Here is a 26,242-nt window from a genome sequence, read left to right as displayed (position 1 = left end):
TAGAAATCAGAATAAAACGGTACTAAAAGAAAAAGGACTTTGCAAATATAAAGCACTGACAACAAAATAAGAAGACAACCATAAAATACGAACCATGAAATCCTGAATGATAAAAAAGAGTTTTTACTCACGACTTAAAAATGGCTACCTAATGCTTAGTGGTAAAATGTTCCAAAGTCTAAGAGCCAACACAGAAAAGGCCTCATCATCTTTCGTCTTTATTCTACACCTTGGAAATGCAATAAAACATGTATGACTAGATCGGCCATGGACCGCTCCGAGGAAGCCCCTATGACGTCATGTGGGACTTCCCTTCCACACCCTTGGCGTATCCCGAGAAGGGAGTCTAGCAGCAGCTGAAATGCTCCCTCCTTGCCTGCCCCGGGAACCGGTAGGACCGGTAACTGCACACCTCCCTCTGTCAGCTGAGTTTCATTGGGGTTACTGAACAATCATATTTATTCACGTCTGGCACACCAGCCAGACACGAGATCTTCTGCATTCTATTGCGAGTTTGAGCAGTTCTGTCCCTTTATACGCTTTACCTGTCTGTACCTCCGCCTGCCCGTTTCCCTGACCCTGTTCTGCCTTTCCGATGACGAATCTAGCCCAGCCCTCTGAGTACTGACGAAGATCACCTGAACACCCGCCTATCCCCAGATCCCGAGCCCTACCCTGTCCCTTGATTGCTGATGATGATCGCCCAACAGCTGCCCGTAACTCGAACATGATTCTTGGATTTTGGTTTTCTGTCTGGATTGCAAGCAGGATATTAAAGCCCTTTCACCTGCCTGCTTCGCAGCAGTGTCCTCCTTATTTACACGACCCCCTCCGTGACAAAATCTGTGTCTTTACAGAAAAGTAATGCTCTAACTTTCACAATATTTCTCAGTTGATAAAAGTTACACTGTACCAGTTTATTAACATAAGGGTTAATCTCGCTTTATGTCAATCAGTTAGTTGTTTCCCTTCCACGTTGTTTCACTAAGGTGGACGAGTATAACTAAAGTGCAAATTACTGTGAAGAGAGAAGTTAGTGGATGATCGAATCTAAGGGGAAACGACTGTTATAAGAGGAAATGTATGTTCTTTAAATTGCAATGTGTTTGGGCATGATTGTTACTGAAACCAACCAGTCAAGCATTAAATGTAATGTGATATTGTGACATTAAGTGTAAAGGAGAATTAGAAAAATGTTTCATGAAGACCAGACACAGAGTTTATTGTCTCCTTTGTCACCCTGTTGAACAAGTTTTATTCTAGTAACACAGACTGGGAAATCGGGACGCGCTAAATACGACCCATGACAAAAAAGTTTTCAAAATCAGATTTCAGTTTGCAGTCCATTCAGTTTGAGGTCTTTTTCACGTTCTGAGTCTGTTTCAGAGAATCTCTTTAGGACATTTACATCAAGAGATATAGGAGCAGGGCCTTCAGGATCATGAAGGACACATCCCACCCCAACAACAGCCTGTTTTAGGTTCTGAAATCAGGAGAGAGACTCAGGAATATCTGGGCCAGGACTGAGAGGCTTAGGAGGAGTTCCTACCCCCAGGCCATAAGGCTTCTGAACCTGGACATACTACTGCACCTCACACCCTGATGTACATTGTGCTCTTATACCCCCAAGCCATAAGGCTTCTGAACCTGGACATGCCACTGCACCTCACACCCTGATGTACACTGTGCTCTTATACCCCCAGGCCATAAGGCTTCTGACCCTGGACATGCAACTGCACCTCATACCCTGATGTTCATTGTGCTCTTGTACCCCCAGGCCATAAGGCTTTTGAACCTGGACATGCCACTGCACCTCACACCCTGATGTACACTGTGCTCTTATACCCCCAGGCCATAAGGCTTCTGAACCTGGACATGCAACTGCACCTCATACCCTGATGTTCATTGTGCTCTTGTACCCCCAGGCCATAAGGCTTCTGAACCTGGACATGTCACTGCACCTCACACCCTGATGTACACTGTGCTCTTATACCCCCAGGCCATAAGGCTTCTGAACCTGGACATGCCACTGCACCTCACACCCTGACGTACATTGTGCTCTTGTACCCCCTGGCCATAAGGCTTCTGAACCTGGACATGCCACTGCACCTCACACCCCGATGTACATTGTGCTCTTATACCCCCAGGCCATAAGGCTTCTGAACCTGGACATGCCACTGCACCTCACACCCTGACGTACATTGTGCTCTTGTACCCCCAGGCCATAAGGCTTCTGAACCTGGACATGCCACTGCACCTCACACCCTGATGTACACTGTGCTCTTATACCCCCAGGCCATAAGGCTTCTGAACCTGGACATGCAACTGCACCTCATACCCTGATGTTCATTGTGCTCTTGTACCCCCAGGCCATAAGGCTTCTGAACCTGGACATGTCACTGCACCTCACACCCTGATGTACACTGTGCTCTTATACCCCCAGGCCATAAGGCTTCTGAACCTGGACATGCCACTGCACCTCACACCCTGATGTACATTGTGCTCTAGTACCCCCAGGCCATAAGGCTTCTGAACCTGGACATGCCACTGCACCTCACACCCTGATGTACACTGTGCTCTTGTACCCCTCACCATATCCGCACTGTCACACTGGTCACTTTTTTATGTTTGTGTTACTGTTCATTTTGAACATACTTCTCTGCTTTCATTTTAGCTTTATGCACTTTAACTGTAGCTTAATTGGATTTTAACTTGCACAGTCTACAAAAGAGCGGTTCAGGATGCATTTCACTGCGTGTTGTACTTTGTATGACTATGTAGGTGACAATTGAAGAATCTTGAATCTTGAATCAGATGTATTCAGCTGAATGTACCACCTTCTGCAAAGCTTCACGGTCCAGGGCAGAGCAGCTACCGAACCAGGCTGTGATTCCCATGGTGAGGATGGTCTCTAACACTCCCCAGTAGGGGGCTCTAAGGATGGCTGGTGAGCTTTTTAATCTCATTCGCTGCCTTAAATGGTAAAGCTGATTACTGGCTCTAGATATCTGGGTTTGTATACTATCTGACCGGGTGAGATCATCAGAAATACTGGCGCCGAGATATCAAAAGATGTTCACCCTATTAACTGGGACCCCTTTTATGTTGGGAGGGTTATATACAGCGGCTGCTTATGTCCACCACCATCACCTTATTCTTACAGGTGTTATGTGAGAGTCAGTTAGTGTCAGACTGTCCATCTCATCCAGGTAGGCATTCTTCTGTTTATTGGAGAATAGGCAATCAATACTGTGTTGTTATGTGTACAATGAATACAGGCTTAAAACACAGCCTTTGGGGGGGCAATATTGAGGGTGATGAGAACTGAAGTATAGGATCTAATCTTCACCACCTGGGGTCTGCCTGTGAGGAGGTCCAGGACCCATTCACAGAGGGGTGTAATCGGGCACCAGTTTAAGGGGGACTGTGGTATTAAAAGCTTGGCTAATATCTACAAACAGCAAACTCACGTAGTTTCCTCTGCCACTGTCCAAGTGGGTAAGAATGGTATGCAGGACAGCTTCACTGGTGGACCTGTTTGGATGGCAGGCAAACTGAAGTGGACCAATGGTCATAGAGCGGGTGGAGCAGATATAATCTTTGACCAGCCTCTCAAAGCACTTCATAAGAAGGGAGGTCGGGGCAATAGGGCAATAATCAACTGGATGGGTGGGGTTGGGAGTTATTGGAATTGGGACAATTGTGGATTTTTTTAAATGAAATGAACCACAGCGCTGGACAGGGACAAGTTGAAAATCTGTTTGAACACCTTGGCAAGTTGACCAACGAAAGACCACAAGCCACGTCTGGAAATACTGTCTGGGCTGAATGCTTTCTTGCCAATGCTGCAGGGACGTGTGGCTGTGATGCTCTGTGATAATGCCTGATCGTCCAGAGACAGACTCTAGGCTTCATCAGTACACGCAGCCCTGATATCACTGGCACCGCTTGCATCAAAGGAAGCAAAAAGGGCACTGAAGTGGTCTGGTAGCAGGTAGTCTGTACCATTCACAGGGGCATGTTTACCTTTGTAGTTGGTGATTGTACTGAGTCAGATGTCACAGACGTTGGGCATCACCGAGTGAAAATAGGACTCCACTTTCCCCTTGTACCTCCCTTTCATGTCCTTCACGGCTTTCCTCAGAATATAAGAAGTCCTTTTGTACTCACACATAACACTAGAGCAACATTATAAGCTGCAGTCCGAGTATTCAAAGCTTGCCAGACGGTTTTGTCCAGCCATGTTTTTTGGTTTGGGAAGATCCTAACAGTGACCAAGGGGACGATCGAATCTGCCAGCACACCAATAAAGCTTTTCCGCAAACTCCTGATGTCATCACTGCTCGACCTAAACAGCTCCCAGTAAACGTCATTGAGCAGTTCATGCAGAGTGACCTCTGACTGGCTGGACCAGCATTTGATCTTTCTAGTCACTGGGATTCCAGTACCAAATATTCATTGTACAAAGGGATAAGGAAAATGGAATTATGATCGGATCTCCTGATTGGTAGGACTGTAACAGATTTTTACCCATGTTTAAACGACATACAACATTGTTACATTGTATTTCCACCCCTAGTTGGGTTTCGTAAATGCTGATGCATATTAGGCAGGACATTTTTAAAGTAAAAAATCATCAGTCACGATAAGAGCAGCATCTGGGTGTTTGTCCATGAGTCCATTAAAAGCACAGTGGACATCCGCAAGTGCCACTATTGTGCCGGCATCCAAAGGGATGTAAACTGCAGTGACAATGGAACAAGTAAACTCCCAAAGCAGATAGAAAGGGTGACACACAATCGAAAGATGCTCCAAAGGAGGGAAACAGGAGGAAGAGACACGTGTAACATTCCTGGGGTCAAACCATATATTGTTATCTCAATATTTGTCATGCCATCTATTGTTGTATCAGTATTATGGACATGAGTACGTGAGGACATGGACCTCAGCCCAAAAGCACTCTACTGACACCTGCTGGTCAGCACTATTTAAATCAACCTTAAGCAGGTCTCTCTTCAGCTTCAATACACCCAGTCAGGAATGTCCCCTTGCAGACTGAGTGAGTCCCAGTCTCCTCCTGGCTGATTTTTCCTGCCCTGTTATCCTGAGGACCCACTGGCAGGAGATGCTTGAAAGATTCCTTTGTAGTCCTGTTTGTGTCCCATCACACATATATGTTTTCCATATTTCCATATAGCTGCTTATTTTCCTTTCCCTGTCTTACATCTCTGCCTTCCTTTGCAGTACCATGTGCCTATTCCTGTCTGTCATCCTCCATTCTTCCTCTCCTCCACAAAGATCTGTTATGACAGAGGTTCTCAAACTATGGTGCACAAGCTCCCTCTAGTGGCTCACAGAGGTATCTCTGTATTTAAACGTCAGTCGTGATGGTGGCACGCAGTGTCAGAAGCTTGAGAACCACTGAGCTGTACAATAGGGATGAGCATTTATCAAAGCTTTTACGGGTAACTTAAGCCTGAATCAGTATCATGTGGGTCAGAAAGAGTTACAACAGGCCCTTTTCAGCAAGATCTTGCCCAGAGTTTGGTCAGGCTGTTCATTTATAAATTATAAAGATGGGCTGTGATTGACTCTTATTTTAAATGTAGCCGGTTCTTGCCAAAAATTTGCTAACGGACATATTATCCAAATCATTTGTTTGCAATTTTACTGATGTATCCATCTGGATATTTTTCTCGGACCTTCTGAAGGGTACAACAGCCAAACTGTCTGGACCCAAACTTTAAACTCACAGCCTCAACATGGTTGCATGAAAGATGGGTAACCCGTCTTCCTCCAGCAGTGCATCCAGTAGTGTGTGAAAATCCCAGGACGGTGGCTGTTTCTTATGCTGGAAACACCATGTTTGGCACCAACAATCAGACCATATTTAAACCCTCTTAGCTCACACATCTCAGCCATTCAGATGCTCAGCCAAACTGTTAATGTTCCTGTTTACTTGCTGTATGTATTCAGCTGCACCCATGTATATATTTCCTTTTTAATTTCTTTTATTCAGCAGACAGCTTTGCCCAAGGTGATGTACAAGTGAGGCAAATAGCACATTAAAAAAACATACAGCTGTCAAGGTGTCGGCTGGACATAAGTGCAGCTATGCTGAGCTTCCAGTGAATGTCCAGGTACGACTGAAAGCAGCACTGGAGCAAGAGCTACACAACAACTACACACAACTTTTAACAAAACAAGAACCAAATAAGACTGTTAATCAAATCAGCAGAACGTGCAACATGAAGAGCATTCAGGGAACATGCAGTGGTGCAGGCTGGGAGAGCTGCTCCTGGATAGACGGGTCTTCAGGCGTTTCTTGAAGGTGGAGAGGAATCTGATGACAGGCTGGACCTGAAACCCAGCCTGGATCTCTGGGCTGGCTCTCCTCAATCTCCCCGTCAGGCCTGAGTAAGCAGATACGACTGGGGGGGTCATCACAGTCACCTTCAGCCTGACAGAGATTCATAGCGGCCTGGCATTGATATTTGTAAACTTAGTAATTAAGTTTTTAGTCTGACTCCGAGCCCAGTGGGTGAAGATGAACATCAGCAGGTGGTGGCCTTCAGGGCTACTGCATAGGGCTTAAGAATCAGCTCCAAACGGAAGGTGCAGCCTGGTTTTACCCCTTTATAAAACCTAGTTTTACCCCATTATATAGATAAATGTTTGTTAATGGAAAGCATTCTTAGACTGGAGTTCATCAACAGGCAGAACAAGTAATGAGTAAAGAAGGGAGGATCAGCCCCCTCGCAGAAGTCCATGAAGCGGTGAGACATGGTTTTAAGGAAAGACCCGCTGCTCTCAGATGTTTTGTGTTGCTGTTCTGGTATATTCTGCCCCCCTTGTCTGTTGTTTCATAGACATGAGGGATAATTTTGCACTTGATGGCTCAATCCCCTGTGTGGATCGGAGGTGGTGTCTGTGGTTGGAGAAGGCAGCTGGCTGAAGCCTCACTAGTCAGTGTGCTGGAAGCTTCCATCTGAACCAGCCTCATGTAAGTAGCCTCAGCACACGGCAGATCTGCTGTACTGGCTGTGACTGTGATACAGGTTCACAGGTGGGACATGAGAGTCAGTCTGTACAAAAGAACCTTACAGGCAAGGACAAGATGCTAATGATCGGTCAGTGAGCTTATTCTGCATGATGGACCAGCAGGTGGCGCTGTTTCCCACCTGCATTCAGAGTGTGTGGGTTCTGTGGTTTCTTCTAGCTACTCTATGTTTCACCTGTAGTGCAATAAATTAAGTGAATTTTCATAGTTAAACCACCCATAGTGTGTGATTGTGTATCCCATGATGGACTGGCATTCTGTCCAGGATGTCCCCTGTCCTGTACCCTGTACGTCCTGGAATAGGAGGAATTCTGTCCCCCCAGAAATGTCCAGGAACTTGCAGGTGCCTTGGTGGAAGAGTGGGGTAACATCTCACAGCAAGAACTGACAAATCTGGTCCAGTCCATGAGGAGGAGATGCACTGCAGTACTTCAAGCAGCTGGTGGCCACACCAGATACTGACTGGTACCATTGATTTTGAGCCTCCCTTCATTCAGGGACACATTGTGAAACATTTTTAGTTTATGTCGTATGGTGTTGACTCTTAGTGTTCATACAAATACATTTATTTACACATTAAGTTTACTGAAAGTAAAAACAGTTGAAAGTCAGAGGATGTTTCTTTTTTTTGATGAGTTTAGATACTCCTCACTTAACGACCTATGTGTTTAACAACCATGCGGTGACCAGCTTTGGTCATGGAAACAGCAGTGTGGGATGTCAGCATCAAGCAGATCATCTCACATCCCCTTTCTCAGTCTCATTCCCATTCCCACAGTCGGTCAGTATTCACTACACTAGCGGGCACAATCTCCAAGACTACACAGAGTACCTATAGTATATCTAAAGTATTCATCCCCTTGGATGTTCTCCCCTTTTATTGCTGTAATTAAAGAAATCATGGCCAATGCAATTTGGCCTTTCTGACATGAACTGACAAAAAAAATCTTTTCTGTCAAAGTGAAAACAGACTTTTACAAAGGAATGCCAATTAATGAAAATTATTTAATGAAAAATAAGTGATTGCATAAATATTCACCCCTTTTGAAGTAACTGAGCAGCCAACTGGTGCTAGTAGTCTCAGAATTAGTGAAATGAAGATCACCTGGGTGCTGTGAATGTGTCTCAAGATTATAGTATAATGACACCTGTGTCTGCAAGGTTCGGTCACTGGTAAAAATGGCCCCACAGCTCCTGCACCTTCCACAGAGGCTCATGAGTTTTAGTGTTAGTAAGACAGTTTTATATGGGCTGATATTTGTGCCACTAGAAACTGAAAATGAATAGTGTATATTTGAATCTGCATTTGTTGCATTGAAAAAGCTGAATCTGAATGTATTAGCTTGAATCTGAATTTCAATGAACTTGAAACTGCATTTATTCTATCTGGAAAATGTGACGCTCTATACTCACACATACACTTCTCACAATTCAATTTCAATTTATTGAGACGCACAATCCGGGTCTTTGAGGAAAAGTAATCCACCGCAGGTTCACAACGCAACTCATCTCCACGTTTACGACAGTTCTGCAGGTCGGGGTGTCGCAAGCGCAAATACGGGATCATATACGTAATAAGTATTACGCTGTACCGGCACTGCTATATTTTAATCTTTATCGTACCACTTCTCACAAGTTGCCAGTATTCTGCTACGTAGACACACGTCACGCGAGAGTGGCGGGCAGCGCGCGCATTACAGACAGTGTCGTTGAGGTGCTTCTGTTTTTCCCTACACCTGCACCGCACCCCCCCCAGCAGTTCTGACAGTCAATACAGTAGCGACACTTTTTTTTCTCCACTTCGAGCACAAAGGCCAGTTCAACTGATGCTCCCGGTTATTAGCACAGTACACAGAGAGCGCTTGTAGACATGCAGCAGACCAGAAGCGTAGCACTTCAAATCCGCTTTATAACTGTACATTTAGATCGATACAGGGGTACGTGTATCGATGCACTCGCATATTAGAAATTAATACTGATTTCCGTTTCATATCGGCGAGATGAATATTCTAAAAGATATTTAGTATAAACACTGCTATAAAGCCACGAGATGAACATGCGAGCCATAACGTAAATTAAACCAGAAGTTAAATTCATATCCTTAGCTAGTTTTGCGTTAGATTACCATATTAACATAAACTAGTAGTGCCAGAAATCGTTAATTTAACCACATATACTACCATACTAACCAGACCAACGGTTAATGTTATGCTATCGCTTGTGTATATAAAGCTTATTCTCTTATACTGTATATCATAAGGTAATGGTCTTGCGACGCCCCGGCACACGCTTCCACTTTACCCCTGCAGAACTGTCGTAAGTGGAGATGAGTTGCGTTGTGAACTTGCGGTCGATAACTTTTCCTCAAGGACCCGGATTGTGCGTCTCAGTTAATTGAAATTGAATTGTGAGAAGTGAATGTGTAAGTATAGAGCGTCACATTTTCCAGGTAGGATAAATGCAGTTTCAAGTTAACTGGAATTCAGATTCAAACATACACTATTCATTTTCAGTTTCCAGTGGCACAAATATCAGCCCATAGTATTAATTCTGGTTACTTATTGAATCTGTTCTCACCATTAATCTCACATGCTGGTAAATCTCTCTTAGTGTTAAACTCAAATCAAAAGTATCTCGTTTTGTTAATCAGGCCAGATAACAGAGGCAGCTCAGCTTTCATTGCCTGAGTTGTTCTCCCTTGATCAGTCACTAGGAAAGACACCCTTATAATACAGGACTCACCACAGGACCCATAAGTTTTATGTGTGACAAACGGCAACAAAACCATGTGAAGGTTTGGCATGAAATAGGCGAAACATCAACACAAGCAGATGGCTTCCATATTAAAGGGATGGGAGCAGAAACAGCTGTGGGCAGCAGAGGGCGCTCCACTCAGAGCACCGAGTTTCATGGGAGGAGAGCAGGATGCGTGTGTGTGTGTGTGTGTGTGTGTGTGTGTGTGTGTGTGTGAATGAATAGAAATTTCTGTTCAGCATGAGTGAACAGTCTGGAACTAAAATAAATTGTTATGAAGATGTGGCATTGACGTAGCCAATATTTTGCAAGAGGCCAAAGGGTGTGTGAGTGAGGTATGTCCTCTGACTATCAATGGACAGTCTGCATACCGATGGCAGTTTGTATGTGTGTGTGTTTGTGTGTGTGCAAAACGGACTATCGATATCTGTTTATTACTGAATGGAAATGTGTGTGTCAGAAAAACGGGACAGAACTGAGGTAATTTTTATACTTTTGAAGACAGAAATATCTATGTTTTCTAGAGGGATAAATATCCCTGTTTGCCTGTGTGCCGCTGTCTGTAAGTGTATCACAGATGTGAGAAATGCTTGTGCGTATAACCTGTAAACCCTCATGCTCATGCATTTCAGTCTCTAAGTGTTACGTTCCAGCTGCTGTCAGGTGCAGCATAATCGGACTCAGACTCGGGACATTAGTAGAGAGAATGCTGTGTCTCACATCCTGCGACCAATGGGAAACCCACAGTTACCTCAGGATGGCAGTAGGGGGCAGACATGAGATCTGCTCTCTCAAGTTAAACCCTATTTATGAGAAGTAATGTGTTAAAAATATTAATTTAATTGCTGACAAATGACTTGTTGAAATACAAATGAGAACATGCATCCATTTGAATGCTCTGGTTTTCTTATTGCCAAAGTAGCTGTTCTGTTACCTGGAGGAAATGGATGTGATCCTCTGTGTGCGAAAGCTGCTCCAGCTCAGAGTGTCTCCTCTTCAGTTCATACATCTCCTGCTTCAGTCTCTTCATGTGTTCTTTAGCCTGACTCACTGAAGCCTTCTCCTGATCTCTGATCAGCTTTGTCACCATAGAGCGTCTTCTCTCAATGGAGCAAATTATTTCATTAAAAATCCTTTTGCTGTCTTCCACTGTTGACTGTGCTGAGCTCTGTTGGTGACACAGAGAGCAGAGGACGGTAAATTACAATTGGCCCCTTTTGAGACTCCAGAGAGCCTCATTGTACAATAGAGATGTGAGCTGACAGGAGGTATAAAAACAGCACAGGGCTGGGGTTTGGAGTGTCACCATGCTGGATGCCTCAGATACTGAAACCCAGCCAGCACTGATTGGAAATGATCCCTCATTAAGCTCATACACTGTCAGCTGCCGGGATTTGGCAGAGACTGGTGGCCATGTGAGGTAGGTTGGTTGTCACCATTGGGTTTGAGTTTTATTGATGTCTTATTTGTGTTTACATTCCTTACATTCCATTCAGTTGCAGGAATAGATGCTGTTGCTCAAGTGGACCTTAAATAGTATTGTAGTATCATATAGTGTAGGTATAAATAGGCTTAACTCCTGTAACCCCAAGTTAGGTAAACCCTGGTATCTGACACCTTTGTTCCACAAAACCTCTGACCGAGAGTAACCCACAGTGATATTAATGATTAATTCCCAGAAGTCTATATATCTGCAGTCTCTTGAACCTGAGACAAGATTCAAGATGGTTACAGACCAGCTGTTATCTTCTCTTCAGGTTCATACTCACTGTGAATGAGCCCACAGCCTCTCTCAGCTCCTGCAGCTCCTTCTCTCTCATCTGAATTCTCTGATGACATTCCCTCTGTGTCTCACCCATTTGTTTCTACATGTAGCGAAAAATGACAAACCAAGTTTGTTTCATTAACTGAGATTATATTCTAATCCCCCTGTCCAGGGTGGACCCTAGCCTTGTGTCCTATGCTGCCTGGGAAAGGCTCCATCTATCCATGCCATCTGTGCCACATCTGGTTCATGCCCCGTAGGCACTTCAGTACCCTCCTGTCCCATCTTCTGTTTTGGTCTCTGCTCTGGCCCAGGAGGTTCCCCATCGCCCTTGAACCCAGACCAGACTGTCCTGGCAGTGACCCCCTGCCTTACAGTCCTGGCAGTGACCCCCTGCCTTACAGCCCTGGCAGTGACCCCCTGCCTTACAGCCCTGGCAGTGACCCCCTGCCTTACAGTCCTGGCAGTGACCCCCTGCCTTACAGTCCTGGCAGTGACCCCCTGCCTTACAGTCCTGGCAGTGACCCCCTGCCTTACAGCCCTGGCAGTGACCCCCTGCCTTACAGTCCTGGCAGTGACCCCCTGCCTTACAGCCCTGGCAGTGACCCCCTGCCTTACAGTCCTGGCAGTGACCCCCTGCCTTACAGCCCTGGCAGTGACCCCCTGCCTTACAGCTCTGGCAGTGACCCCCTGCCTTACAGTCCTGGCAGCGATCCTCTGTACTGTAGGTCTTCCCAGCCCTGCCTGTTCTTATTCCCACCTGTTCCAGTCCTGGCCCTGGTCCTAGAGGCCCCTAAGCTTCATTAGACCCTAGCCCTGTGGTTCCCTGTGGCACCGCCCTGGTCCCACTTGCCTGCCGACGCCTAGGTGGATCTGCGCCGAGGAACTGACACCCAACATCCCGCAGTTCCCAAGGCCCCCCATTTGACCTCTTCCCCTCTCCTGCCTGTGTTTGCCCTCCTACCCTGTCTTGTCTTGGTTTCCCCTGGCTCTTCACCCTGTACTGTAGTCCTGCTCCGTTTCCCTTGTGATCCACACTTGTGTCATTGTCCCTGTCCTTATGTTCCTTCCACATGTCTGCCATGTCTCTGTCTTGTCTGTCCAGTCTGTTCTCCCCACAGTCCTTCGCCCTGCTTCTGTCTGCTCCCAGGTTCTAGTAATGTCCTGTCCTGTCTCATGATGTCGCGTTTTCAGTGTTTCCAGTGGTGTCAGGCCAGACTAAGGAGAGCAGTTTGGGCAAACTCTGCATACTTGGTTTGGAGTAATTGTTAAACTTGCCACCAGAATTTGTTTCAGGATGTAACTATGTAGATTTATCTACAAATTCATTAAGCACTACTAAGTACAAATGTCAAATACACATCAAGTAACATGTAACATGACCAGCTTTAGCAAAGTCCAGGAAGAGAAAGATAAAATACTAGCTAAAATATCCAACAAATTCCAATAATAGCTTCTCCAGTATAGGGCTACAGGAAAGTGCATTACAGGAAGCACAGGGCATAAAGCAGGGGCACCCTGGATGGGATGCCAGTCCATCACAGGGCAAACACTCACTCACATACTGAGGACAATGTAGAGATACTAATTAAACAAACCGCTTGATCTTTAACTGTGGGAGGAAACCTACAGAAACACGGGGAGAACATGCAAGCTGCACATGCAGAACCAGGAGCAGGAACCATACCCACAACCCTGGAGATATAACTACGATAGCAAGTAGATCAGAACATAAAGCTCAATCTCTAAAGTAGGAGGAGAAACCCTATGTTGGGAGAAACCCTATGTTCAAGTTAACATACAGGATTTACTTGTTTCTACACCTTTTCCCTAAGCAGGTGTGATCTCTGCATTCAAAGAAGACATTCTCACATGCATACACACACGTCAAATATTTCGCACTGAAAACCATCATACTTTATTTTTTATGTTTATTTTTTATGTTTACTTTAAATATGATTCATAAATAATTTATAAAAGTTTCCACCCTGACCTGTTTCTCTGCCCTTTGTGCAGTAGCTGAGACTGTATCATGGCCTCTGTGTTCATTCATCATACACAGCAGGCAGATACACTGCTGGTCTGTACGGCAGTAGACCTCCAGCGGTCTGTCATGATGGAAACAGACCTTGTACTGCAGATGTCCAGTGGCATCAGTCAGCTTGTGCTTCTTAAAAGCTGGAGACTCTTAGTGAGGCTGGAGGTGAGTTTCACAGTAAGAGGCCAGACACACCAGGCAGGACTTGACAGCTTTGTGTTTTCTCCCAGTACAGACGTCACACTCCACATCTCCAGGTCCAGCATAATGGTCAGTAGGAGTAGCTGCTTGTAGTCCAGTCTTCTTCAGGTTCTCCACCACTTCAGCCAGTATGGTGTTTCTGCCCAGAACAGGTCTGGGTGTGAAGGTCTGTCTGCACTGGGGGCAGCTGAAAACTCCAGCATGATCTTCCTGATCCCAGGAGCTCTTAATGCAGTTCATACAGTAACTGTGTCCACAGGGAATAGCCACTGGATCCTTCAGTAGATCTAGACAGATTGGACAGCTGAACTGTTTCAGATCCAGCATTGAGCTGGCTTCCACCATTTTATCACCAGCACTGATAGGATTCAGTTTAGTTTTCCCTATACGTAAGCATACTTTGGACGTAAGCATACCTTGTATGTAAGCATACCTTATACATTAGCATACTTTGTACGTAAGCATACCTTGAACATAAGCATATACATGAGCATACCCTATGATGATTAGTCATCTAGGTTGGGAATGTTACTGACTTACCATCACACGGCATCCCCTAAATCTAGCAACTATTTAGAAACAGAGTTGAGTGAGCATAGAAAGAATATTGCAAATATTATTAGACCAAGACTTAGATTTAAAAGTTCCACTGGCGGCTCCTGTATGGATAACTTAATATCAGTCCAATTAATTCGGTAGCCTGGCAGCTGTTTTTAACTGCAAGTAACATCTGAAGCAATGGTAATTCATGGTGTCCGACCCGCCGGTCTATATTCTTATAGTATATTGACCCCCGGGATCATGCACTTAGTTTCTGACAGAATTAGGGGAACTTCTATCCAACTTAGTTATTAACTTAGAGAACATTATACTACTTGGAGACGTCAATATACATGTGGACAGAGAAACTGATGCCTTCAGCAACAGTATCCTGTCCCTCCTGGACTCTGTTGAATGTTACCAACACGTAACAGGACCAACGCATGTTCATTAGACTTGATTATTACTCACGGAGTTTCTGCTCATCCTGTACCTGTCTGTTCATTGAATAAGTCCTTCTCTGACTATTTTCTATTCACCTTCATGATGGAGCCACCCTCTTTGACTATGGCAGAGAAGATTATTAGAACACGTCGCCTAAATGACAGAAATTCCCTACGATTTATTAATGCAGTAATAATGTGAACTACATGTCTAGCACAAATGTCAATGAAGTCACTATGACTGACAATACAGTGTTTAGTTATATTTTAGATGAAACAGCTCCTTTGAAAAAACCACTAGTCACTCATGGTTTAATGATCACAGAAGCTGTTACAAACAGGAGTGTTGCAGATTGGAGCACAAACGTAAATGCATGGGATTAGAAGCCTTCAAGGTGGCTGGTATGACAGCCTGCAACAATACAAGCAAGCCCTTTATAGGGCGAATTGCAAAGGTGTTGAAAAATAAGGGCCATCACTGGAAATATTGGCTCTTGGCTCTTAATGTAATTGTCAATAAAAGCCTTTGACACTTGTGAAATACTTGTAATTATACTTCAATATACCATAGAAACATCTCACAGAAATATCTACAACCACTGAAGCAGCAAACTTTGTGGAAACCAATACTTGAGTCATTCTCACGACTGAATGTCTACCTGTTTATGTTCATATGATCATATTATCAACATGATAGACCAACGTGACGAGTAAAATAATATTAAACACCAGTAGTTCCACTGCAAACAGATTCAAAGGCTACTGACATAAACAGCTCATGTAAATGTGAAAGGCCAGGAGGCAGCGGGAGAAAGAGAAGCTCCTCTAGCAGTAGAAACACAAACACAATTCCTTGTGTCTCATCTGAATTCTCTGCTGAAATTCCCTCTGTGTTTCTCCCATTTGTTTCTAAAGATTAGAAAAGAAGCAAGATCCATAAACACATGGTTTGGTGAGTCTGGTGTGCAAGAACTTGACTGGTCCACACAGAGCCCTAGCCTCAGCCCCATCAAACACCTTTGGGATGAAATGGAATTGAGTTTGTGAGGCAGGAATTCACATCCAACATCAGTGCCTGACCTCACAAATGCTCTTCTGAAGGAATGGGCAAAACTCCCCACAGACACTCTCCAGAATCTTGTGAAAAGCCTTCCCAGAAGAATGGCAGCTGTTACAGTTGCAAAGGGTGGATGAACTCTTGAATGAATTTCCTGTAGGTATAATGGCCAGGTGTCCCATTACTTTTATCCATATACCGTATGTCTGTGTGAATGTGAGCATGTCTGCTTGACGGCACAGAGATCATGTCTGCTTAGGTAAAGGATGGGGAAACAGATAAATCCTGTAAGGTAACATTCTTGAAGTGAGCATGAATTCCAAAACAGTTCTTGAAAATGAAAATTCATATCATGCATGGCTCTGAATAAAATACCACTTGAAATAGTTCCTAAAAGTATTCAGTTCAATGTATTTTTATATAGTGCCTTTCACAACAGTCGCCCCAAGGCGCTTTACAGTACATGAGTATGTTATGATACAGTGCAACATCATAATGAGAGAGCAGTGCGAGAACAGAGAAATGGAAAGACAAAGAAATAAATAAAGCCAGATGACAGTGGAGGAGAGGAACCAAAAACTCCCAAGTAGGGAGAAAAAAAACCTCTGGGGGTCCAAGACCAACTGGCTGCCCAACCCCCCTGAGCATGCTAACATTATAGGAACAAGAGTGGGCTTGCTTGCTAAAAGCAAGACGTAGACTATAATCAAGTCATGCCAAAGTCCATCAAATCAGTCATTTCTCCGCGCTGGACTAACTGAAGTCTGCACCTACAATGCAACATTTCATCAGTTACATCCAATATCATGGGACTGAACCAGGACTTCAGCTCAGATGTTGCCCATCCCAGGCACCATCCGGACATGTGGGAAAGAAGACGGAGAGCATGGGTGGTCAGAACATGCGTCGACATATTAGTGGACAAGCATAGTAAATACAAATGGCATGTACAGCAGCATCAGCAGCCATAGTTATGGTGCGTTAAATGTTAAGTTGTGGGTAAGGTAAACTGAAGATTTAAAGACTCAGACTGATTTTGCATCCTGAACACAGCCTGGCAAACCATTCCATAATATAGCGGCCCTGTAGCAGAATGCTTTACCACCAACTGTCTATTTATTTGTGAAACAACAAGGAATCCTTTTCTTTTATCTGTGATTGCGGGGAGGTATGGGGTCTCAAAGTATAACCTCTGGCTCTGGGCTTGTTTCCTGTCCCACCTACTCTGTGCGTGAACTTTGCATGTTCTCCCAATGTGGGTTTTCTCCTTATTCTTCAGAAACTGAAGACATATGATCACCCGATTGGGATCTCTAAGCTGCCCTTAGTGTGAGTCTGTATGTGTGAGTTTGTGCTCTGCTATAAACTAGTATCCTATCCATCGTGTCCCCTGCCCTGTGCCACCTGGGACAGGCTCCAGGCTCCCCACCCCCCTGTACAGGATAAGCAGTAATGGAGGACGGCTCTACACTGTTCCAAAGAAAGGGCGCTCCAGCTCCCTTCAGGACTTCAGACCAGCTGCTCTCACTTCATGAGTTTTTGTGTACAAAAATAGTTGGTTGTTGTTTCACACTTTTCAGCAAGAAGGGCATGCCAGCCATTCATGGAATTTTTAAGGTGCTTCAGTACACTATTTGTATCACTATTTTTCAGGCAATAAAGCTGAAATCAAGAAATACTGTCAGGATCAGTCCCTGCCAAGGTCTTGCTCTGTCGTTTCTCTGTTTCTCCAGGAGGTTTTGCTGGTCATCCAGTTCTTTCTTCAATGTTGTAGTCCCTGTCGTAGTCCTTAGTGTGTTCCTCTGTTTTCTGGGTCACCACCTGGCTTAATAGGCTAAGTGTGTGACAGCAACCGTGGGTATTATTTCTGCATTTGTCTCCTGCTTAGCCTGTCACATCAGACCCTGGTCTGCCAGGGCCAGTTTCACCAGACCCTGTGCCAGCAGATCCTGTCTTGGGCCCAGAGGAGGCTGCGTCTCCAGAGTCCTTAGTTCCTGATCCAGAGGAGGCCGCTTTGCAAGAGTCCCAGGTTCCTGACCTAGAAGAGGCAGTTTTGCTAGAGTTATAGGTTCTTGGCCTATAGGAGGTTACTTCACCAGAGTCACAGATTCCGGGCCCAGACGAGGCCACATTGCCCGCACCTATCTCACCAGCAGCTGCCTCGCCTGCATCAGTTTCGCTAGCGTCCATCTTGCCAGCAGTTACTTCTCCCATTTTATCTTACAAGCCACCCCCTCAACAAGTCCAGCTAAGACACAGTGGATGCCCTGGAATGAGATCCACTGGTCATCACTCACCTGGTGATCCCTGCACCATGCCCGTGTCCCCAATTGCCCAGCAGCATTCCTACATGAACCTGTCTGACCATATCTCCATATCTCAGAGGGCTCACTAGGGGCATGGACCCTGTCAGTGCCCCCCAGACCCACTGCTGGCATATCTACTGATGACCACAGGCCCTTTGTGCCAACCCCTCATACCTATGGCCCTATTGTCATTAACCTTGTCCACTCTCCGTCCATTCCTGTCCCATCCTCACCAGCTCCTGTACTGCCGCTGCTCAAGCCAACAGTATATCCCAGTATATCAGCCAAACCCGCAGAAGCCCTCACTGCCCCTTTGTTTCATTCTTCTCTCTGATTTCCAGTGTCCCATAAACCCCAGTTCTGCCTAATGTGTCGTTGGTTCCTTATTCCTCGTCCAAGTCCTGTCTTGACAAATTTAAATGAATGATTATCTGCCTTAAAGTCTTGATTTGATTTTTCTTAGGAAGATTTAATGTTTCCAGTCCTACTCTGACATCTCAGTGAATTACCTAATTAAGCCACTGTTGACAGAGGTATACAATAAAGTACACAGTCATAAAATCTCCAGCAACAAACATTAGCAGCAGAATTGGTGATTCTACAGAAGAGGTTGGTGATGTTCTACTTGCCCCCATCATAGATCATAATGATTTCAACTAATGGTGAAGTAGTAGGCCACACAAGCTCATAGAAAGGGACCTGATGACAAAAAAAGCCTTCCCAGGAGAGCAGAGGTTACTCTAGTAATATTGGGCCAAGCAACTTCATATTAATACCCTTAGTTTTAGAATGAGATGGTGGACAAGCTGGTGTCCACATACCATTAGCCATATAGTATGACAACAAGGTGAGACCAAGGAACCATAAAATGTGGTTATAAGTAACTTCCTTAACTAACCATTCTTCAAATTCAATAGCCATATTTGTTTTCAGTCTAATGAGATAGGGTAGAGAAGGTGTTTATATACAATCTTTCCTTCAATCTCCATTCTGACTTCCTACTACTTTTCCCCTGGAATGACTGAGGTGTGTTTCAAGCACAGAATGAACTATCTACACAATTTCTTTACTACAAGTATCATGCACCCTCACACATAGCCCTCAAATAGGGTCTCTGCACCCGACCTCTTTGAAGAAAATTGTCAGAGACTCGGGAGATTTTGACACAGGGGCGAGGCATGGTGCAGGCGGGGAAATAAGTGGACGATCCACTTGCGGCTCACTGGGACACAGGGGTTGATTAACTGAAATTGAAAACAGTAGGAACACTACAAAACAAACAGACAATGATGGGTTAAAAAAACAAAATAGGAAAAACAAAGACTACAGAAAAGTCAAGGGAACAAACCAACAAAAGGAGCAAGCAGGCAGGGAACAAATTACAAAAATTGGCCCTGACATCACACCTAATGAAGACCCTGGAACAGCTGGTCCTTGCAGAGCTTCGGCCTCTGCTGAGCTCATCAATAGACCCACTTCAGTTTGCCTATCAGCCTGGCATTGGGGTAGATGACGCTGTCATCCACCTCCTACATCATTCCCTCTCTCACCTGGAGACCACTGGGAGCACTGTGAGAATCATGTTCTTTGATTTCTCCAGTACCTTCAATGCTGTACCATCTTACCCACAACCCTGAGGGACAAGCTGGAGTACACAGGAGTGGATCATCACCTCTCCACATGGATCCAGGACTACTGTAACTGACCAGCTGTGTGTCGGACAGGGTCATCTGTAGTATGGGGGCCCCACAGGGAACGGTTCTGGCACCATTCCTCTTCACCATCTACACTGCAGACTTCTCCTACAACTCCACAAACTGCTTCTTGCAAAAGTTCTCTGATAACTCTGCTATAGTTGGCCTCATTACTGATGGGGATGACAAGGAGTACAGAGAACTGACACGGGATTTTGTGAACTGGTGCCAGCAGAACTACCTCCAGATCAACACTGGAAAAACCAAGGAGCTGGTGGTAGACACTGAACATGCAGGGTATGGACATCGAGGCTGTGGAGAGCTACAGGTACCTTGGTGTTCATCTGAACAATAAACTGGACTGGACACATAACACAAATGCACTCTACAAAAAAGGGCAGAGCAGGCTTTTTTTACAGTGTGGTCTGCTGGGCCAGTAGCATCTCTGCTAGGGACAGGAAGAGACTGAACAGGCTGATTCGGAGGGCCAGCTTTGTTCTAGGATGCCCTCTGGACCTGGTGGAGATTGTGAGTGACAGGAGAATGGTGGCTAAGCTGTCATTCCTGTTGGGTAACATCTCCCACCCCATGCAGGAGACTCTGACAGCACTGAGTAGCTGTAGTTATCTTATCTTATCTTAACTTAACTTATCTTAACTTAACTTAACTTATCTTAACTTAACTTAACTTAACTTAACTTAACTTATCTTATTTTATTTTATTTTATTTTATTTTATTTAGACTACACAGGGGACCATCTAATATTCTGAAACACCTTCTGAAATACACATGACATACATTACTGACATACAATGACCCACTGAGGAACTGAACCAAGACAGGAACCTAAATACACAACCAAACTGGGTAATGACACAGCAGGAGTGAGATATGAAACAATTAACCAATCAGGGAGGGTGCAGGACAACGAGCAATCAGGTAAAACACACAAGGACTAGCAAAAGAACAAGTAACAGGTGACACTAATAATTAACTCAAAGCACTGCGAGATCAAAGGAACCTAAGAAACAGAATCTAACACTGGGGAATAAGAAAGACAGGTAAAACACAACCAAGGCTGAAAATGCAGAAGACAGGATGGACAATGACACCTACTGGCCAAACGGGGAGAAGACATGAAAGACTCTGACAGAATGGTGCTGAGCTTGAGGTTACATTCTGTCTGCACTGCCTGCTTCACCATGGTTTCCATACCCTAATATAGGGCAGCTACCACTCTACCCTTCAGAAGGGTTAAATGAGGAACCCTTAGATAATGTTCTTGGAGCCAGGTTTGACTGATAATGCAGAAGGGCTGGATATGACTCTTCTGTAAAACTTCTGCGATATGTCCCTCCATAGTCAATTTTTCTGGGGGAAACAGAGAAAAGAAGCACCCCTGAGGTGGGGATATACCTGGTAGGAGGTCAATTGCCCAGTCAGAGGTATGATGAGGGTGTAGTGGCCTTATGTTTTCTAAAACACTCACAGTGATCATGGTATTCAGAGAAAAGATTCATCAGGTGAAGGATTTTGAGTGGATTAGCCACAGAATCTTGGAAGGAAATGATTCAATGATTAGTAGACTTATTCCCAGTTCTGGATTTGCCCCGTCTTCCAGAATATATGGGGGTTACGGTGCTGAATCCAGGGGTAACCTAGGATGAGGGGGTGACCAGGGAACTCACAGTAAACACATGCAGTGACATCGATGAAGTTCCTGGTAGTGCCAGAGTCTGTCAGAGCCTTTAGCTTGTGGTGCACCCCAGGTCATCGCAGACCAACAGCCAAAGTTATTTAGTCGGATGGGCTAAGCCATATAACAGTCCCCAATAGGACCTCCTGGTTCCCTGCTGGGTTCTGCTGTTTCCCAGACTCACTGGGCAGGAGGGTTGAAAATAACCTGCTGCACCACAATAAAGGAAATAACAGTACTGGAGACAAAACTCGCAACCAGTGGGGGTTAACTGCGCCAGTCCAACCTTGGGTTACTACACATCTGGGTTTCCCTGCAAACATCCTCTTTTTGGTGCCCTGTCCGGGTGTCTGGGTGGTTTTCATAAATTGGCGGTTTTGTCCGAGTTGTGCTGCATCCCATATGACCCAATGTTGCAAGTTACAGTGAAGTACCGAGTGAAAGAAAAGGCACCAATTTTCAATAAATGGGAGCCACTCAGTATCATCACACAGCGTCTGCACAGCTCGTGCCCACGTTTACTAAATGTTTATTAAATGATATGTGCATCCCCACATCTCACGCTGCTCACGAGTATCGTCAACTTCTGGAAACCATTTGTACTTTGACACTTTTTTGTTTTCGTGTGAAAAGTGATTCACGTCATTTGCTTGAAGTTTATCAGATTTTAGCTGAAGTTTTGTAACTTTTGTTGAAAATGAATTGTGTACATGTATATTGTGTCAATTGTGTGTAGACTGTAAAACAAGAGTTAATTGTAAGATTACCATACATTAAGGTTTCCCCAAACGTGACGTTTTTTACTGGATAGTTAGAAAAGCTCATTAATATTCATAAGAGAACTGCTACTTGATTAGCCAGTGAACATGAAAACTCATTAATATTCTGATCCCTGAACATGTCCTCTTTTTCGTCTCACCAAATATAGTAATCCTAGTCCAACTTGCATGGGTTCTTGATCACAAAGTTCAGTTCACTAGGTGCTCCAACCTCTCGAAGATCTTCTCTTCTCTTCCCCTTTTTCAGAAACATGACAAGCATGTCGAAATGGTTGTCTTGGGTAACACTATTACTGGGACTGACCATGAACACAAGCCAGTCCCTCTTCACAAACTCTGGAAGCTTGCTTTTTATGGATTTTACCAGAAGAGGGTTTTTAACAGCACCAGTACTCCTTAGATCTGTGAGATCAGCGAGATCTTTCTCCATTGTCTGGATCAATTCTACTACCTTCCTTGGTCCTTTGACAGGAGGGCTTTTTTTCTAGTTCTCCAACTATTTCTAAAGCAATGGAGTACTTATTCCCATACCTGTTTGCCAGCACTCTGAAGATGTCATCCGCTGTGCTGTACTGTATGTTGGCAGTCTGAGATCTTTAACAGTCCTCTCATCTATGCTGTCAAGAAGCTGGAACTTTTTGACCTCTGGTGAGCTGGTTGGTTCACTCTACTTCTGAAGGCTTTCCCAGTCTGCCCTCCAGTGGTAGAAATTTCGTTTGCAGCCACTAAATGTGGGCAGCTTAGCTGGTTTGAGCTGCACGACTGGTGCTATTTGTCCAGTTACTACTGGCTTCACCTCTGTAGACTACATTTCCTCAGCAATCCTCCGCGACATGGAAAACTCAGCTTTTCTCATTTCAAGCTTATTGTAGGCTGCTCTCAAATCCTTGCTTCACCTGTGAAAGTTGATTTATTCTGCTTTTGGAAGCCAGGGCTCCCAGGCTAACAGCGCATTGGAGGTTTCCTTGCTTAACCTCTCCACTACAGCGAGGTGGACTTCATAGCCTGCACAGTTAAAGCTTTCTACGAGTATTGTGTGCACATATTTACAGGCTTTTTCTGCTTCTTCAAAAGCAGCCTCTAGCATTTCTTGCCCAAACCTGGTCCACAAGTTGGTTTGAACAATGGCTTTAACTTCATCAGACTTTTCTTCACGATCACTAGTGAACTTATTAAGGGTTGCATCTTGCTCCATATTAAGAACAGCCTCTTCACCATCACCTGCCTTGGCTCCATGCTCTGCCACCAGCCCAGTTCCGAAGTCTTAATTGGCTTCAAAGACCTTTCGCGCATCAGCAGAGAGTCTGGCAATTTCTTCTCTGAGCTCCAACTCCGTTAAGGCCCCTGCCTTCCTACTAAGGTAGTTGGCCTGCTTGGTGAAGCATCCCTTTGCAATTTGCAAAAGTTGGGATATTTCCTAAAACGCAATAAAGCAAAAATCTATGAAATTTTCTTCACATGAACCTTTAATTAACTGACAAAAGTACAAAGAAAATATTTTCACCAGTTTTACTGACAACATTAATTGCATTTCATAAGTATATGCCAAGGTACAATTTTCCCAGATATTTTATATATATATCCATCCATCCATCCATTTTCCAAACCACTTATCCTACTGGGTCACGGGGGGTCTGGAGTCTATCCCGGAAGCAATGGGCAGGAGGCAGGGAACAACCCAGGATGGGGGACCAGCCCATCGTAGGGCACACTCACACACCATTCACTCACACATGCACTCCTATGGGCAATTTAGTCATTCCAGTTAGCCTCAGCACGTTTTTGGACTGTGGGGGGAAACCGGAGTACCTGGAGGAAACCACACGACGACATGGGGAGAACATGCAAACTCCACACACATGTGACCCAGGTAGAGACTCGAACCCGGGTCCCAGAGGTGTGAGGCAACAGTGCTAACCACTGCACCACCATGCCACCCCCTAGATCCATCCATTCTTGTGGAATTTTCTCTTTCTCTTCCTCATATAGCAAACTGGCAAAATGTGTGACAAGATAATCCACCTCTTCATCCCCATAATTTGCCAGCTCTTCTTTTTACAATAAAAAAACAATTAAAGATCACAATGATTTAACAAACCAATGGTACTTTTTTTAAAAGTTATTTGCCCTACAGTTTGGTAATTTATATCTCCGGCCAGATGGAAGCAGCATGGACTCCCTCAATAAGGGATGCTTAGGGTCACACACAATTGACCTTATCCAAAGTCCAGGCCGATAAGTCATTTAGGTCTAATCCTGCAACTTTGCTACATGTATTAACAATACTCCTTAATCTATTCTTATTTCTAACTTTTAGAGACCCATACCAACTCAAAAAGGAGAAGGTCAAAATAGATTCAATAAAACACAAATAAAACATCTTCATAAAACTATTGTCTACCCTAAAACCTCTCAGCTTACTATAAAAATGCATCCTTTGGGCTTTCGTACATATTGCATCCTCCTGATACTCAAAAGTCAATTTATTATCAAGTTCAATACCAAGGTATTTATAATGATGCACTACTTATATCCCCTGATCATTGATAATCACTGGGGAAGTGACCATGGGATTCTTCCCAAAATCTATGATCATCTCTTTTGTTTTTCGTGTATTAATGTACACAAACGATGACTTGCACCAACCAAAAAATTCTTCCACAACAGGACCTTGGTCAAGGACCTTTCTATTAAGAAGAGGCACAATCACAGAGTCATCCGCAAACTTGACAACATGACGTCCCGCATACTCACTTCGACATTCATTAGTATACAGCACAAATAGAAGTGGAGAAAGAACATAACCCTGAGGGGAACCAGTGAAGAGAAAAGATCATCAGATAAAACTCCATTCACACTCACACGTTGTGATCTTCCAGTTAAGAAGTCCATCAACCAACCAGTCAAGCCAGGATAAAGATTATAAACATTCTCTAGTCTACCTGCTAAAATATGCGGCTGAATACAACTAAAAGCTGAAGAAAAATCTCTAAAAATTAGTCGCACAAAAGTATTGAAACCTTCTACTTGTGCAAAAATCGAATTTAATAAGGTGGCTGTCACGCGACGCTGGAAGCTGGTAAGGCGTATGGGCAGGCGAGCAGGCAGAAAGCAGGCAAGTACGCCACAGTCGGGGAAAACAGGATTTTAATTACGGAAGGGCAGGACGGATCAAGGGTAATGACGCTCACAAACATCAATGACGGACAAGGGAAACCGGGGAGACCAGGACTTAAATACACAGGACTATTCAAAGTAACTAGACACAGCTGGGTACAATCGGGGAAGTACACGTGGGTAATCAGGGGGCGTGGCACACACGAGGAGCCGACGAGCTGGGCATGACACACTGGCATAAAGCTAATATTTTATGTTAAATATGGGGGGGGGGGGGGGGTACAAACGAATAATTATGAAATGTGAAGGGGACACGTCCCCCTCAGATTTAATGGCAGTGGTGCCCATGCTTATAGGGACTTCAGTTCTAGCTCTAGCTAACTGCTCACTCCCAGTTAGACCTGTAGTGTGAGGTGTAGAGCTGGGTGGGGATCGGTGCCATTGGCTTTGGATGAACTGAACTGTCAGCGCTGTCACTCTAGCTTCACACCCCCTCGTGGAACTGCAGTGCTGAAGTTTCAGGGACCCCCCATGCCTGCATTCCCACCTGCCTCTCCCTCCTATTTATGCTGCCATAGCCTTATCTGCCAGAGCTTACATAATGCATTCATCTAACCGTTTGTATTGTCTCTAGTCTCCCCTAATTTTGATAATTGCACATGTTATTTCCCTTACCCCTCCTGGACTGTGCTGCCTGGAGACCCCAAATTTTCAAGATATCCTGCCTACCCGACTACCTGCGACTACCTGTGATGCCCTTCTGGCGAGCTTGTCCTTCTGCCAGTGATGCCT

General features: G+C 44.6%; 1 protein-coding gene across 1 annotated transcript in view; it reads left to right on the top strand.

Moving 5' to 3' along the window:
* The window catches only part of LOC125739605 (NACHT, LRR and PYD domains-containing protein 12-like), a 728,681-nt gene that overhangs the window by 97,615 nt on the left and 604,824 nt on the right, over positions 1 to 26,242 (top strand). The window lies entirely within an intron of this gene.

This window comes from Brienomyrus brachyistius, chromosome 4 (genome assembly GCF_023856365.1).
Source record: "Brienomyrus brachyistius isolate T26 chromosome 4, BBRACH_0.4, whole genome shotgun sequence".
In the NCBI taxonomy this organism is placed as follows: Eukaryota; Metazoa; Chordata; class Actinopteri; order Osteoglossiformes; family Mormyridae; genus Brienomyrus; species Brienomyrus brachyistius.
This window is presented reverse-complemented; position numbering and strand designations above follow the sequence as displayed.